We start from the raw sequence: 17,180 nt of genomic DNA, 5'->3' as shown, positions 1-17,180 counted from the left end.
AAGTTTAGAATGTATAATATTGTGAACTTAAAATATTAGTATTGGTTATCAAATTTTGAATCTTTTTTTTATAGACGTATGAAGTTTTGTAATTTGTTACTTACTCTATCTCTATATATATATATCCCTTTAAAAAAAAAGAAAGTTGTGAAGGACTAACACAACTTCAAAAAATTGTTCCAAAGTAATTTACTATGTGAGGTCCACTTTACTTTACTCCTGTATATAAACCAACAAGAATTGTACAGTTCTGCAAGATGAACTTGTGTGGAAAGCAATATATATTGTACTGTAAATTTAAATTAAGTACAACCCAATATGTAGCCGTTGACACGTATGAATAAATACAAGGAGCTGGCTAAGGATATTGTAGGAGCTCGTGACATCTGTTTTCCACTATGATATATTCCTGTTTCTTTCCACGAAGAGCTTTATGAAAAAATGCCCACTGAAACTCATGTCACCCTAGGTATGCCATTCCGCTTTCTTTCTTTCTTTGTTCTCATTTTAGTTTTTGTCGATTTTTTCATTTGATGGGTTTGGATGATTTTTTTTTTCAATTTTGGTATTTGGGCTTTGGTAATATTGCAGAACTTCATTAGATGTTGTCGTTGTTGTCGTCATATTCTCCTTCTCTTCTCCGTCGTCCCCTGTTTACATCTTTATATTTTGGTTCTTTGTTATTGAAGTGTAGTGCTTTTTGTTGAGATTATAAAGTTGTTAGTAACTAACTTAGGTATTAATTAGTTCAGTAAGTTACTAATAAGCTATTAGAAAGTTAGTTAGTGTTAGATTCTTTTTCAAGTATTAAGTCGGTTAGTTGTACAAATATAAATAGATGATCAGATTGTATATGTGTGATAACTCAGATCAATAATATGAGTTTTCTTGTTTCTCTCCAGAACCTTTTTTCTCTATACATTGATCCAATATCCAGTTTACATGTTTTAACATGGTATAAGAGCCATTAATATTAATGGCTATCGAAGATCCGTTAAAGGCTGATCACTGATATCAGTTTCATCCTCTCTGTTTTGTTCATTTTTTTTTAAATTCCCACAGTTGATTTTTCCTGGTTAAATCTCGTTTTACATACATCAATGGTGATTGGAAGTTTATCTTCAGAAGTTAATGGAGATAACATCAATGGATGTGGACATGTCAATACTCCACGATCCATTTCGAGTTTTGATTCTTTTGATCCACTTTTTCTACAGAATTCTAATATTCCAGGAGTGAATCTAGCTCACTGTGTTCTCACTAGAACGGAAAAACTCTGGGGTAAAGCGATGCGTATTGCCTTGCTAGGAAAGAACAAAATTGGTTTTGTTGATGACACTTGCAGGAAAAACATGTATGAAGGTTAGATGACACATCAATGGGAATGAGTAAATGCAATTGTGTTGTCTTGGGTTATGAGTGCCGTGTCGAAAGATTTGGTGAATGGATTTGTGTATTCTTCAAATGCCCATAAGTTCTGGGCAGATCTCAAAGAGCGGTTTGATAAGGTAACGCCACAAAAATCTATCACATTCACAGAGGAATTGCAACACTGACTCAAGGTAAATCCACTAATTCTGTCTATTTTTTCTCGATTGAGTGAGCTATGGGAGGAGTATGAATCTCTAGTTCCACCTCCTTCATGCTCATGTGCTAAGTCTCGTGAGTTCATCAATAATCTGGAGCAATAAAAACTCATGCAATTTTTAGGTGGTTTGAATGAAAATTACAGTCAATCGAGAAGCCAAATTGTGATGATGCCATCCATCCCTTCAGTAAATCAAGCATATTATCTGATCATTCATGAAGAGAGTCAGCGTGCACATTTGAGTGTAGTTGCACAGAGCTCTCATTCTTGACCGCACTATGAGAAAGGTGAATCCTCTACACTTGTTGCAGCTGCTATGTCACGATATGGCACTAATTCTAAACAAAAACAAAAAACTGTTGTGACTTCTCAATATGAGGAAGGTGAATCCTCAAATTCTGCTGGTACAAATGATGTACACTTTAAGACTAACACTAATATGAGAGTGAAGAGGAATTTCAATCTACAATATGATTTTTGTCATCTTAAAGTTCATACTAGAGAGCAGTGTTATAAATTGATTGGTTATCCATCTGATTTCAAATTCACCAGGAATAAGAATAAAGAGAATAATGTTTCAGAGGAGGAAATTTTAATCGAGAACACAATGTATATAATGGATACAAGACTGGTGGTTATAATGCTCCAAAAGTTCATGGTTATAGTGCTCAGAATGCTAGTCTTCAGAATAATGCACCACAATTCAAAGAACAAGGTTTCACTGCTGAGCAGTTTCAGAAGCTCTTCACATTGATTGACAAACAAGAGTCACCTGAAAATGTAGCTAACATGGTAGGTACTATAAATTGTTTTCTACCTGGTTTTAAAACTAACTTCTGGATTGTTGATATAGGAGCATCACATCATATGGTTTCCTCTATGGACTTAATGTCATCTAAAACTGCTCTTTCTCCTTCTCCTCATAATCAAGTTTATTTACCTAATGATGATATATCTCAAATCACTCATAAAGGGACTTGTCAACTACACAAGGACCAACTCCTCAAAAGTGTTCTGCATATACCTCTGTTCAAATACAACTTGCTATCAGTATCCCAACTTACTAAAGACCTATACTGTTTTGCTTCATTTTACCCTAATTTCTTTCTTTTTCAGGATCTTTACACTGGTAAGGTGAAGGGGATTGGTAAAGTCAAGGATGACCTATACATTCTTTCCACCAAATCACTATCACCAACCACTAATTCTAGCTTGCAAAATGTTTCTTATTGTCATTCTGTTAATTCCAGTGATTTTAAAAGTTCTATATGGCATCAAAGACTTGGTCATGCTCCAATTCCAGTACTCAGTCAGATTTCTACCATCAGCATACATTAGATAAAACTCAAATTTGTAATTGTCCAGTTTGTCCTATTTCTAAGCAAACTAGACTTTCTTTTCCTGTACATCACACAGTTACTAGTTAGACTTTTCAATTAGTTCATATGGTTGTATGGGTCCCTATAAACATGACACAATGGAAATAAATACTTTCTAACTCTTGTTGATGATTTCAGTTGCATGACTTGGATTTTCTTGTTGAAATACAAAAGTTATTGTTTGCTTCATTTGAAAGTATTTGTTCATTTGATACAAAATCAATTTAATACCACCATTAAGATCATGCGTTCAGATAATGGTCTTGAAATCCTTAATTCTCAATGTACCTCTTTATTTCAGTCTCTTGGCATTGTCCATCAACAAATATGTGTATACACACAACAACAAAAAGGGGTGGCTGAGAGAAAACATATGCACTTACTAGAGGTAGCACGAGTGTAACGATCCAAAAAAATAAGAATAAATAGGTACTTAAGGTGATTTAATTATTAATTAAAAATCTGAAATTTTAAGGGCACAATCATCTTTTCGCGTATTAATTGAAATAAAATCAGATTTGTATTAATTCAATTTAAATTATATTTGACTAATTCTTGAATTTAGTCTCCTAACCCTATTAGTTCTCTCTCTCACACGCTTAATAACTCTCTCTCTCACGTTCTCCATATTTCTCATGTTATTCTGCCAAATACCAACAGTTCTTCACGCTTGAAGAACTCACAAGAATTTTTAAGTAAAAGAAAAAGTAATCAAAACGTCAAGGCTAAAAGAGGTTCGTTGAGTGAGGGGTACGTTGAAGTAAATTGGGAGTAGATTGGAGGAATTTTCCGGGCTGCAACATCAACGTTTGAACATCAATTAAGGTATGGGTTTTCTTCTCTCTTGGCTCCTTTCCCAAGAGGCCCCTTGCGGTTCAAACTATTCATCTTGAAACTAAGGTTGTTCCCCATTGCATGCCCCTGTCACTAGCTCCCTATGATCTTAGGTTGTGTATTCTTGTTGGTAGAATTTAGAGATACTTGTTTCTGGTGACGATCTCGTTTGGAGTATGTGTTCATGATGATGTGATTATATTTTATGTCTTTCGGAAAATATGAATGTATATACGTATGTATTTGTGAAAGATTTTGACCAAATCATACTTTTAATTTGTCTTAAAATTCCAACGAACGACTAATAAAGAGGTGCTTAAAAGTCCCGTAAATCGTTTCATATGTGTAAATTAGTAAACTTTTGATCGTTAATACATACTAATACAATATGAATCTTATGTAATATCACACTCACTGTTAAAGCATGTTATTACACACACTAATGTTAGCTTGGTGTTAACATTTTACCATGCCATCAAAACTTGAATAATAGACGTTATGAACCAACGCAGTTGCAATATCTGACATTATACCACACTATTGTACTGTAAATTAACTATATTTTTGAAATCTAACATTATTATTTATCATATTGTCAGTGACTTGAACATCTATAAGATTATAATTACTTAATATTTACTTACTAGAAGTATAATTGACGTGTTTGTACAAAATTAAACACAAGATAATTTGGTTATTTCATATACTTATTTATTGTAAATTAGCTACTGCTATATCTGATGATGTTTAATATACTAATACTATATGTGACACAAAATACAACTAGAACAAGCAATGATTTTTTTTGGTCACTACAATATTTACATTATAAATTTTATACTCTAAATAAGTGTTCCTTTGCTGTACCATATTGTGTGTTAACAAAAAAAAAAAGGCACGTATAGTTGATATAAGCTAAATTAACAATGGGTTAACAATACACAATACAACATATTCATTATCTAAATTGTAAGATTTAAATTAGAGTTCTAATGTTATGAATATTATAAATAAAAGCAATAAAAAAAAATATAAATATAAATAATATCCAAGTGATTCAAGAATTGGGTTCCCGTGCCCAAACTTCCATATTGATACATAAGTCATACGTGAGTAAAATATCCAAGAGTAATGCCATCTATTTAGATCAAAAATCAAGATCTTGGCATATATGCAAGATACATAAGTCTTGCAATACATAATCTTATGAAATTAAGAATCACTTAGCGAACTATGAATGTAGCCCCGTGGCTTGTATATATAGACACATAAGTCTAACATACGTTCAAAAATTAAGTGAACCTAAGATGTACGTAAGGAAATGATGAACCTTATGAGGGTTAAGTACGAGTTAAAGATATATTAAATGGTCAAGTGCATTGACATAAGATGAGATGAATTATGAAATGAAGGAATGAACATTCACGTAATAAGAGGTAAGTAGCTATGAAAAATAAAGGTGCTAATAATGAAGAATGTGGTGACAACATGATGTGAGACTAATGTATATGATGATAGCAATCTCAAATGAGCCTAAGTAAATGTTACCAATACGTACTCACCAATGAGAGTGTAAGATAATGAAGAGACCAGTCTCTGTGAACACTCTAATGAAAATATTGAGTTTAAAACACTTAATACTAATGATGAGATGAGAAATCATCTATTGAGCTATGATGTCCTTTTACTAGAAGCCAACTTCCATGTTGTATGAGTTGAATGTAATGGAACTTTATACCGAGCACCGATAGGCTAGCTATGAGCGGTGATGCCTTCTTTCGGAAAGGACAGAGGTTCACGTAACTTCATGAGATGAGACTGTCCGGCTTGCCGGGTATGGGTATCCATACATCTCCTAGTCTTTGAACCTATATTGCTACTATAGGGATCTGGCGGGGTTAAATTCCCATAAACGCTAGCATGTTATTGAATCGCTTTGACCGATGATTCCATCTCTTTTCGGTGTGGGGGAGACACTGGATTTCATGATGCTCACATGATCTATGTCGGTTAAAGTTAAAGTTCCCAATGAATGAATGATGCCAGCCTCAAATGAATCATATAAAGAAATGAATGACACCGAAGGTGTTAGGATAGGATAATCAAGAGGTGATCTAGATTTAGGTAATGACATTAGGTTATTCCTGATCATTGCACAACAAACCCGATGAAAGTCTTAAAGTACATCCTAGGTATAGCTGGTGTTCGCACTGGCCTATGAATGAATTGAAATGAGATACGTATGAAGGAATGAAGCAGACTTTGTGTTTACTAAAGAAGGCTCCCTAGTTGAGGTCCCATATGTTGAGCCCTCATTTTGGAAAGTCTTAAGGTTAAGCCTATGATAATAAGGTCTCATGGTATATGAATGAATAATATGAAAGAAACTATGTGTTATATGTTATGTGCTATATGAAGATGTTATGTGTAGTGTGCCATACGATTATTATAATGATGCATGTCACCCTCATGGCATAACTTTCCCAATCTCAATTTAGCAAGTCCACTGACTTGACTTCCAAACATTATGTTGTTAGGAGAGAGTTATTCTTCCTTATGCATGTCCCTGGTGTGTGCTTGCATATACCCATACTTAGTACAAGTGTGTACTAATTCCATACAAACATCTACTTTTAGGTGCAGGCACAGGTGGACGGTAGAGCTACAGGTTCGTTGTTGTAGCTATTCGGACGTCAGCATTCATCCGGAGTTTGGTAGGTCCTCATGCTCTCGAGGATGCTACTGTTTTACATTCTAGCGTAGTTTTAGAGTTGAGCTAGTGGAGCATGTTCCACTGGCGCTTCTTTCCTATTTTGGTTCAGACGTTGTATTGGTGATATTTTGGCCGATATACAAATAATACTTAATGAATTATTTCTTTCAGTTGCTTATCTCTTAATTGTTAGATGGTTGATGATGAAAGATTACGGAACATAAAGAATGTTTGGCATGTATGATTAAAGAATCAAAAATTTCAAATTTTTCCCCTAAAATTAATCTATGTAAATTATGAATGACTTAAGTAGGCTTGTCTGCGACCTCTGAGTGGTCAATGACGCCGGTCTCGTCTTGGGTCTAGATTCTAGTCGTGACAAAGTTGGTATCAGAGCGCTAGGTTAAATTCCTAAAATAATGAGTTCACATCAACCACATTGAGTAGTTTCTAAGTCATGGTAGTGAAGTGCACCACTATCCTGGATTAGAGACTGCATGATGCGTAGGAAAAAAATTTCCTTTTTCTGATCTTATCGTGCTTTTCCTAATGTTTGAATTCTTGGTGTTATGAACGTGTCTAACATCAATCCTTGTTGTTTTCAAAGAATGAACACTTGGAGAACTAAGGGTCTGAGGACAGGAGCAGGAGTAGTAGCAACTAGGGGTAATCGAAATCCACCCTATGCTCCAGCTGAAGGAGTGGCCATGCCAGTTAACCCAGCTAGGTTGAATGATGCAGAGGTGAGGGCATCTCTAGCCCAGATGGCACAGGCCATCACGATGCAAGCACATGCTATGACTTTCCAAGTCAACCGGCTGGATGTTCAGAGGGAAAACCCACCGCTTCGCAGCATGGCTGACAGACTGCAAGATTTCACAAGGATGAATCCTCCTATATTCACAGGGTCTAAGACTTCAGAGGATCCTCAAGAGTTTATAGACGAGGTGCATAAGATCCTAGTGTCCATGGGGGCCACTGATATTGAGAAGGATGAGATGGCTTCCTACCAACTCAAGGATGTTGCACAGACTTGGTGCAAGATGTGGCAAGATAGTTGTGTCCAAGGCGGAGAGCTAGTCACATGGGAGCTGTTCAAGACAGCATTTCTTGAAATATTCTTCCCCAAAGAGATGAGGGAGGCCAAGGTTGAGGAGTTCATCAACCTTAAATAAGGATCTATGACGGTCAAGGAGTATTCCCTGAAGTTTGTGAAACTATCAAGGTATGCTAATTCTCTTGTGTCTAACAGCAGAGACGAGATGAGTAGATTCTTGACAGGAATTGCTGAGGATATCGAAGAGGAGTGTAGGGCAGCTATGTTGCATGACAACATGAACCTTTCCAGACTTATGGTCCATGTCCAGCAAGTGGAGGAAAGCAGAAAGAGTATACACACTAGGGTAGGGAACAAGTCAAGGCAAGCTGTGGAGAATTTTTCAAGGAAGAGTAATACTGAAATCAGGGATAAGCCCAGGTTTAAGAAGGGATTCTCCCACCAAGGAGAGTCAAGTTCATCCAAGGGTCATCATGATAGAAATTCTGAGTCCAGAGTTTAGAGAAACAATGAAGTAGATACACCTTAGGAGAGACCACCTTGCAGGAAGTGTGGCAAACTACATGGAGGAGAGTGTATGAGGGGCATTAATGCTTGTTATAGTTGTGGCAAACCGGGTCACATGGTGAAGGATTTTCCGATTAGGAGAAGTCAAGAACAAGGGAAGGAGAGAGTTCAGTCTAATGGTCCAAGTGAAGAGGCTCCAAGGAGGCAACGATTCTTCGCACTCAAGTCTAGGGGTGCAGAGGAAGACACTTCTGGTGAAGTCACGGGTGAGTAGACTTAATTAGTCTTTCATGTATTTGACTATGTGTAGTATGTATGCACTAGTATGAGGTTAGACTTCCTACTCGTAAGGCTATAGTTCCTTAACTCTTTGTATTTTGTTTCTATTGGTTAAGTGTTTATAGCGATTAAGTTATGACCTAATTGGCATTACGATGTGTAATGGTAGTGTCATTCGGGGACGAATGTTCCTAAGGGGAGGATTATGTAACGATCCAAAAAAATAAGAATAAATAGGTACTTAAGATGATTTAATTATTAATTAAAATCTGAAATTTTAAAGGCATAATGGTCTTTTCACGTATTAATAAAAATAAAACCATATTTGTATTAATTCAATTTAAATTATATTTGACTAATTCTTGAATTTAGTCTCCTAACCCTATTTCTCTCACGCTTAATAACTCTCTCTCTCTCACGTTCTCCATATTTCTCATGTTATTCTGCCAAATACCAACAGTTCTTCACGCTTGAAGAACTCACAAGAATTTTTAAGTAAAATAAAAAGTTATCAAAACGTCAAGGCTAAAAGAGGTTCGTCGAGTGAGGGGTACGTCGAAATATATTGGGAGTGATTTGGAGGAGTTTTCCGGGCAGCAACATCAACGTTTGAACATCGATTAAGGTATGGGATTTCTTCTTTCTTGGCTCCTTTCCCAAGAGGCCCCTTGCGGTTCAAACTATTCATCTCGAAACTAAGGTTGTTCCCCATTGCATGCCCCTGTCACTAACTCCCTATGATATTAGGTTGGATATTCTTGTTGGTAGAATTTAGAGATACTTGTTTCTGGTGACGATCTCGTTTGGAGTATGTGTTCATGATGATGTGATTATATTTTATGTCTTTCGGAAAATATGAATGTATATACGTATGTATTTGTGCAAGATTTTGACCAAATCATACTTTTAACTTGTCTTAAGAATCTCAACGAACGACTAATAAAGAGGTGCTTAAAAGTCCCGTAAATCGTTTCATATGTGTAAATTAGTAAACTTTTGATCGTTAATACATACTAATACAATATGAATCTTATGTAATATCACACTCACTGTTAAAGCATGTTATTACACACACTAATGTTAGCTTGGTGTTAACATTTTACCATGCCATCAAAACTTGAATAATAGACGTTATGAACCAACGCAGTTGCAATATCTGACATTACACCACACTATTGTACTGTAAATTAACTATATTGTTGAAATCTAACATTATTATTTATCATATTGTCGGTGACTTGAACATCTATAAGATTATAATTACTTAAAATTTACTTACTAGCAGTATAATTGACGTGTTTGTACAAAATTAAACACAAGATAATTTGGTGATTTCATATACTTATTTATTGTAAATTAGCTACTGCTATATCTGATGATGTTTAATATACTAATACTATATGTGACACAAAATACAACTAGAACAAGCAATGATTTTTTTTGGTCACTACGATATTTACATTATAAATTTTATACTCTAAATAAGGTGTTTCTTTGCTGTACCATATTGTGTGTTAACAAAAAAAAAGGCACGTATAGTTGATATAAGCTAAATTAACAATGGGTTAACAATACACAATACAACATATTCGTTATCTAAATTGTAATATTTAAATTAGAGTTCTAATGTTATGAATATAAGAAATAAAAGCAATAAAAAAAATATATAAATATAAATGATATCCAAGTGATTCAAGAATTGGGTTCCCGTGCCCAAACTTCCCAATTAATACATAAGTCATACGTGAGTAAAATATCCAAGAGTAATGCCATCTATTTAGATCAAAAATCAAGATCTTGGCATATATGCAAGATACATAAGTCTTGCAATACATAATCTTATGAAATTAAGAATCACTTAGCGAACTATGAATGAAGCCCCATGGCTTGTATATATAGACACATAAGTCTAACATACGTTCAAAAATTAAGTGAACCTAAGATGTACGTAAGGAAATGATGAACCTTATGAGGGTTAAGTACGAGTTAAAGATATATTAAATGGTCAAGTGCATTGTCATAAGATGAGATGAATTATGAAATGAAGGAATGAACATTCACGTAATAAGAGGTAAGTAACTATGAAAAATAAAGGTGCTAATAATGAAGAATGTGGTGACAACATGATGTGAGGCTAATGTATACGATGAGAGCAATCTCAAATGAGCCTAAGTAAATGTTACCAATACGTACTCACCAATGAGAGTGTAAGATAATGAAGAGACCAGTCTCTGTGAATGCTCTAATGAAAATATTGAGTTTAAAACACTTAATACTAATGATGAGATGAGAAATCATCTATTGAGCTATGATGTCCTCATACTAGAAGCCAACTTCCATGATGTATGAGTTGAATGTAATGGAACTTTATACCGAGCACCGATAGGCTAGCTATGAGTGGTGATGCCTTCTTTCAGGAAGGGCGGAGGTTCACGTAACTCTCATGAGATGAGACTGTCCGGCTTGCCGGGTATGGGTCTCCATACATCTCCTAGTCTTTGAACCTATATTGCCACTATAGGGATCTGGCGAGGTTAAAATCCCATAAACGCTAGCATGTTATTGAATCGCTTTGGCCAGTGATTCCACCTCTTTTCAGTGTGGGGGAGACACTGGATTTCATGATGCTCACATGATCTATGTCGGTTAAAGTTAAAGTTCCCAATGAATGAATGAGGTCAGCCTCAAATGAATTATATAAATAAATGAATGATACCGAAGGTGTTAGGATAGGATAATCAAGAGGTGAGCTAGATTCAGGTAATGACATTAGGTTATTTCTGATCATTGCACAGCAATCCCGATGAAAGTCTTAAACTACATCCTAGGTATAGCTGGTGTTCGCACTGGCCTATGAATGAATTGAAATGAGATACGTATGAAGGAATGAAGCAGACTCTGTGTTTGCTAAAGAAGGCTCCCTAGTTGAGGTCCCATATGTTGAGCCCTCATTTTGGAAAGTCTTAAGGTTAAGTCTATGATAATAAGATCTCATGGTATATGAATGAATAATATGAATGAAACTATGTGTTATATGTTATGTGCTATATGAAGATGTTATGTGTAGTGTGTCATACGATGATTATAATGATGCATATCACCCTCATGGCATAACTTTCCAAATCTCAATTTAGCAAGTCCACTGACTTGACTTCCAAACATTATGTTGTTTGGAGAGAGCTATTCTTCCTCATGCATGTCCCTGGTGTGTGCTTGCATATACCCATACTTAGTACAAGTGTGTACTAATTCCATACAAACATCTACTTTTAGGTGCAGGCACAGGTGGACGGTAGAGCTACAGGTTCGTTGTTGTAGCTATTCGGACGTCAGCATTCATCCGGAGTTTGGTAGGTCCTCATGCTCTCGAGGATGCTACTGTTTTACATTCTAGCGTAGTTTTAGAGTTGAGCTAGTGGAGCATGTTCCACTGGCGCTTCTTTCCTATTTTGGTTCAGACGTTGTATTGGTGATATTTTGGCCGATATACAAATAATACTTAATGAATTATTTCTTTCAGTTGCTTATCTCTTAATTGTTAGATGGTTGATGATGAACGATTACGAAATATAAAGAATGTTTGGCATGTATGATTAAAGAATCAAAAATTTCAAATTTTCCCCTAAAATTAATCTATGTAAAGTAAGAATGACGTAAGTAGGCTTGTCTGCGACCTCTGAGAGGTCAACGACGCCGGTCTCGTCTGGGGTCTAGATTCCAATCGTGACAACGAGCTCTACGATTCCAAGGTTATATTCCTCTCAAATGTTGGGGTGATTGCATACTTGCAGCAACTTACATTATAAATAGGCTACTCTCTAGTGCTCTTGGTATTTCATCCTATGAAAAGCTCCACAATACACCTCATTCCTTAGTTCACATAAGAACTTTAGAATGCTTATGCTATGCCACTTATCCACATCCTCATGAAAAATTTTCACCACGAGCTATACATGCTGCCTTCATGGGTTATTCTTCTTCTCAAAAGGTATATAGACTTTACAATCATCAATCTCACATTTTTTTTGTCAGTAGGGATGTTCATTTAGGGAACACATTTTCCCATTCAAACAAACTCTGGTTTCTTCTTCTGATTCTTTATTGTCCAATTTTTATCTTCTATCATATCTTCTTGATTCAGACTCCACACCTCCACTAGTTTCTCAACAACCACTTGTTCCATTGTTATCACCACAACCATCTCCTTTATCAACATCTCTTCCAGTTTCTCAAGCTCTTACTCCATCTAATTCTCCTCTCACTTCACTTCCTTTAAAGAGACCATCCCGAGCCACTAAACCTCCAATTTGTCTATCTGATTATGTTCATTCTCTACCTTCTACAAAATCATCTCCTCATTCTATTCATCATGTTATTCAATACTCTCATCTTAGCCCTGCTTACCAAGGTTTTATCTCAAAATTTTCTAATTGTATTAAACCTACCTTTTATGGCGAAGCTATACTAGATGACAAATGGGTTCAGGCAATGAAACACAAGATTGATGCTCTTGTACTTAACAAAACCAAGGAGGTTGTTGATTTACTAGTTGGTAAGAAACTCATTGCTTGTGAATGGGTCTATAAGATCAAATATAATGTTGATGGGTCCATTTAATAATTTAAAGCTCGTTTAGTCGCTAAAGGTTATACTCAACAGGATGGTATTGATTTTCATGACACTTTTTCCCCTGTCGCAAAAATGGTCACTGTTCGATGTGCTCTTTCTTTGGTTGCCATGCATAATTGACCTGTTTTTCAAATGGATGTATTCAATGCTTTCTTACAAGGTGATCTTCATGAAGAGGTCTTTATGGTACTGCCTCAAGGTTTTGGCAGTAAGAGGGAGATATCTAAAGTTTGCAGATTCAAGAAATCATTATATGGACTCGAGCAAGTATCTAGGCAGTGGAATATAAAACTCACTACTGCATTAGTCGAATTTGGATTTCAACAAAGCAAGCATGACTATTCCTTGTTCACAAAAAGGGTAGAATAAAAATTTGTGATGATGCTCATTTATGTAGATGATTTGCTAATTACTGGAAATGATTTGCAACTTATCAAGGAGTCACAGAATATTTTGCAACAAAATTTCAAGATCAAAGATTTAGGGGAGCTGAGATATTTTCTAGGCATAAAATTTTTGAGGTCCAACAAAGGAATATTGATGACACAAAGGAAGTACATATTAGAGTTGATTTTGGAATGGGGTTTAGCAGGAGCAAAGCCTGCAATCACACCCTTGGAACAGCGCATGAAGTTCACTATATCTTATTATGACAAACATCTAAGGAAACAAGATGATAATGATTAGATGATCCACAACTAGTGGACAAAAATGTTTATCAAAGACTAGTGGGAAAGCTTCTTTATGTGGCAGTAACAAGACCAGATATTTCATATGCAGTGTAGACTCTAAGTCAGTTCATGCATGATCCAAAACAATCTCATCTAGAAGGAGCACTTCATGTAGTTAGATATCTGAATGGAAGACCAGGTTCGGGGATGTCATTAAGTAGTAAAAATGATCATACACTTAGAGGTTTTTGTGACTTTGATCGGGCATCGTGTGTAGTGACAAGAAAATCAGTAACTGGTTATTGTATGAAGTTAGGTAGTTCTCTGATTTCTTGGAAATCAAATAAGCAAGAAACTGTATCAAAGAGTACTGCTGAAGCAGAATATAGAAGCATGACATCAGCAGTAGCTGAAATCATTTGGTTTGTGGGACTATTGGATGAAATGAACATGAAAGTGAAAGTTCCAGTAGAGTTATTTTGTGACAACAAAGTTGCTATTCAGATTGCTGGGAATTCCATGTTTCATGAAAGGACTAAACACATAGAAATAGATTGTCACTTTGTTAGGGAAAAGATACAAAAAGGGTTGATCAAGACAATGTATATCCCTGGAACTGGTCAAGAAGCTGACCTTTTAACTAAGGCTTTGGGAGGTCAACAACACAAATACATATTAGACAAGTTAGGGTTAATAGATGCATTTCAACCCTCAACTTGAGGGGGAGTGTTGAGATTATAAAGTTGTTAGTAACTAACTTAGGGATTAGTTAGTTCAATAAGTTACTAATTAACTATTGGAAAGTTAGTGGTAGATTCTTTTTCAAGTATTAAGTTGGTTAGTTATACAAATATAAATAGATGATCAGATTGTATATGTGTGATAACTCCGATCAATAATATGAGTTTTCTTCTTTCTCTCCAGAGCCTTCTTTCTCTATACATTGATCCAATATCCAGTTTACAGGTTGTAACATTTTTAAAATAGATGTATTTTCAATTTGTTAAGTTTTTCAAGTAGGTCTTTGCATGTACCTGGAGAAGAAAGGAAAAGAAAGAATTTGAACAGATGAGATGCTGGTGAACGTCAAGCTCTCTCTACTCTCTTTCTAAATTTTATAAATGTAATTTTCCTTTGGTTTGAATAAATTGAGCACCAATACGTGAACTTGAATCCCCAATTTAGGTTACTTTTGCAATGGTTTCAGCATGTCTTAGAAAAAATATTCTTATACCTCTTCTCGGTAAATATAGAGAAATACTAAAAAATTACATGTCACATGTGGGTCTGTCAATAAAGCAATAAAACGATATAGAAATAAAAGTGATATTTGTCAAATGACATTATCACATACTATTTTCTCCAATGCTTGAATCAGATTTGGAGAAATCATCAATTTGGCATAATCAACCATTTCTATTGCGACAGACAACTCTTTGTCAGTTGAGTGTGTCTGCACAACCAACTCTACAAGAATGTTGGAAAGAAATTGAAATCTTACAAGTGTTTGATAAAGTAAATATTTGTTTTTGGTATGTCAAAATAGAAAAGTCATATTGCTTATAAATATTTTCGTTCTTTTGTACTCCCAAAACACATCCGAGTATATACATTGTTGTATGTGAAAAACCTTTTTTTGGTGATCCATCAATTGAAATGTGTGTTCATTTCTCGAGTGATTGATTGCCTCTCAAAAATTATTTGACATGCCTCTTGAATTTGTTAAACCTTTTAGTCAAATATCTGTCTATGTCATGAAAACATAACAAATTGAAAAATTACCCACATAAAAATCAAAGCAGAAGAAATACTATATTTCAATAACAAAATATTGAAATATAATGCTGTAAAGTTATTAGGCTTCTTGCACCGTTGGAAGTGCAATCACAAGCCTAACACTTGATCTATTTAATTGTTAAATGACAGTGTAGTCTTATTTGTTTTATTGATGGTGATAGTGATAGTTTTGTATTCTTATTGTCCTGCTATTGCAAAAATGTTCAATATACTTCATCTTACTCATGGATCATAAAGTTCTTCACCCCTACAACCTTTTCAGTTTTTTGAATTTATTCATTACTCATTCATTAGATTGCAGACAAATTGTTTCTCTATAAAGGCTACATTTGTGCATGACAGTTTAGGTTACATTTTAATATTGTTTACCTCAGAAAAGTTTCTACCATCCGTAAAATTTCGCCTCAACTCATGTATATCAAATCAAAAGCTTGCATTTTAAATATATTAATTTAGGTCATACACAATTCACAAAAACTCTTATTTGAATAGCTCAACTTTTGCAAGTGCCGTATAAAAATGACAAACTTTATCAAAATGGATGAGAAGCTAGAAAAATAATTCAGTCACACATATAAGTCAATTGCTATTATTATTATACATTATATTTGCCTACTGTGTTTTTTCATTACATTAAAAATTTTTATGATGATTACAATATCAACTTTTTGTATACTATGTATTAAATTGCTCAGGTTGTAAGCTTTAATAGTAGCTTGTGGTTTCTCTTTATCTTAACATGCTATATATGTGCTTCTCTATAAGTTTATCCGTCTTTTAGTACGATTGCTATAGCTCACTTTGTTTGTATTTAATAGATAATAGTAACCAATGAACTCTGAAGGCTTATTTTTAGATTCTACATTCAAATCATAACCACTACATTTCTATTTTCTGACGACTCAGTGAAAAAATCTAAATTTGTCGTTGTATGCAATTGATCACTTAAACCTGTCATGTTTGATAGAAGCAATCTATGAATTGAACGTACTTGGTAGGCGTTTCTTCAACTGGACACTTAAATCACAACACGGGCCTAAACCCTTCCCTGGTTACATGTATAGGCCGCCAGAGTTGAACTAGGAGCAGCTATCCTAGCCGTGTGACATCTTCGACTTTACCCGTTGTTGGAGTCAATTTGTAAGTCAAATTTTATTGGTAATGTCGTTTTGCTAGTTCACGGTGCTGGCTTGGTATTTGAGATCTGTTGATTTTGTAAATGTGCAGAGTCTAATCTTTTGATTGTGAAAAGAATGATTATAAATCTTAGACTATAAAATTTATACATTACTTCTCTTGCGGTTAGTTTTTGTTTATGGATGTTCAAATTTCCTCTTTATTCATGTTTTCTTTGTGGATTCTAGCCTCAAAAGGTTCCTGTCGGATAAGAATAGTAGTAATAGCAAGGGAAGAGTATTGATGTGACCAATGTTGGATGAAATTTTCCAGTGGAAGGAAGATTGCCAACAAGTTTGTCAAATTTTTTTCTATATTAAGCTCATTGCTTGGTATGGACGTCAATCCTCAATATTTCTTTTGTCATGCTATTCTCTACATTATTCTTCATATATATAGGACATATATTTTGATCGAAAATGAACCTTATTTGAACTATCATACCACGATTCAATCGTATTGAAAAATGAGGCTAAGTTTGGTGTTTTTATTGGATTTCTGTTAAAATCGTGAGTTTGGCTTCTTCATATGCATGTCCTAACTATTAATC

General features: G+C 34.9%; 1 long non-coding RNA gene across 3 annotated transcripts; it reads left to right on the top strand.

The window, feature by feature from the left end:
- Nucleotides 1-321: 321 nt before the first annotated feature.
- On the top strand, nt 322-3,113 carry LOC138338099 (uncharacterized). Of its 3 annotated transcripts, none has more exons than XR_011211404.1 (3): nt 322-469; nt 1,218-1,562; nt 1,711-3,113. It is a non-coding gene; the product is annotated as an uncharacterized lncRNA (long non-coding RNA). The 3 variants fall into 3 exon arrangements; XR_011211403.1 differs by lacking the exon at nt 322-469 and having other exon boundaries at nt 476-1,562; nt 1,711-2,380; nt 2,705-3,113; XR_011211402.1 differs by lacking the exon at nt 322-469 and having other exon boundaries at nt 476-1,562.
- The last annotated feature ends 14,067 nt before the right edge of the window (nt 3,114-17,180 follow it).

This window comes from Solanum lycopersicum, chromosome 9, assembly GCF_036512215.1.
Source record: "Solanum lycopersicum chromosome 9, SLM_r2.1".
Classification (NCBI taxonomy): domain Eukaryota; kingdom Viridiplantae; phylum Streptophyta; class Magnoliopsida; order Solanales; family Solanaceae; genus Solanum; species Solanum lycopersicum.
The sequence above is the reverse complement of the archived record's forward strand: the minus strand, read 5'-3'. Positions and strand labels throughout refer to the sequence as shown.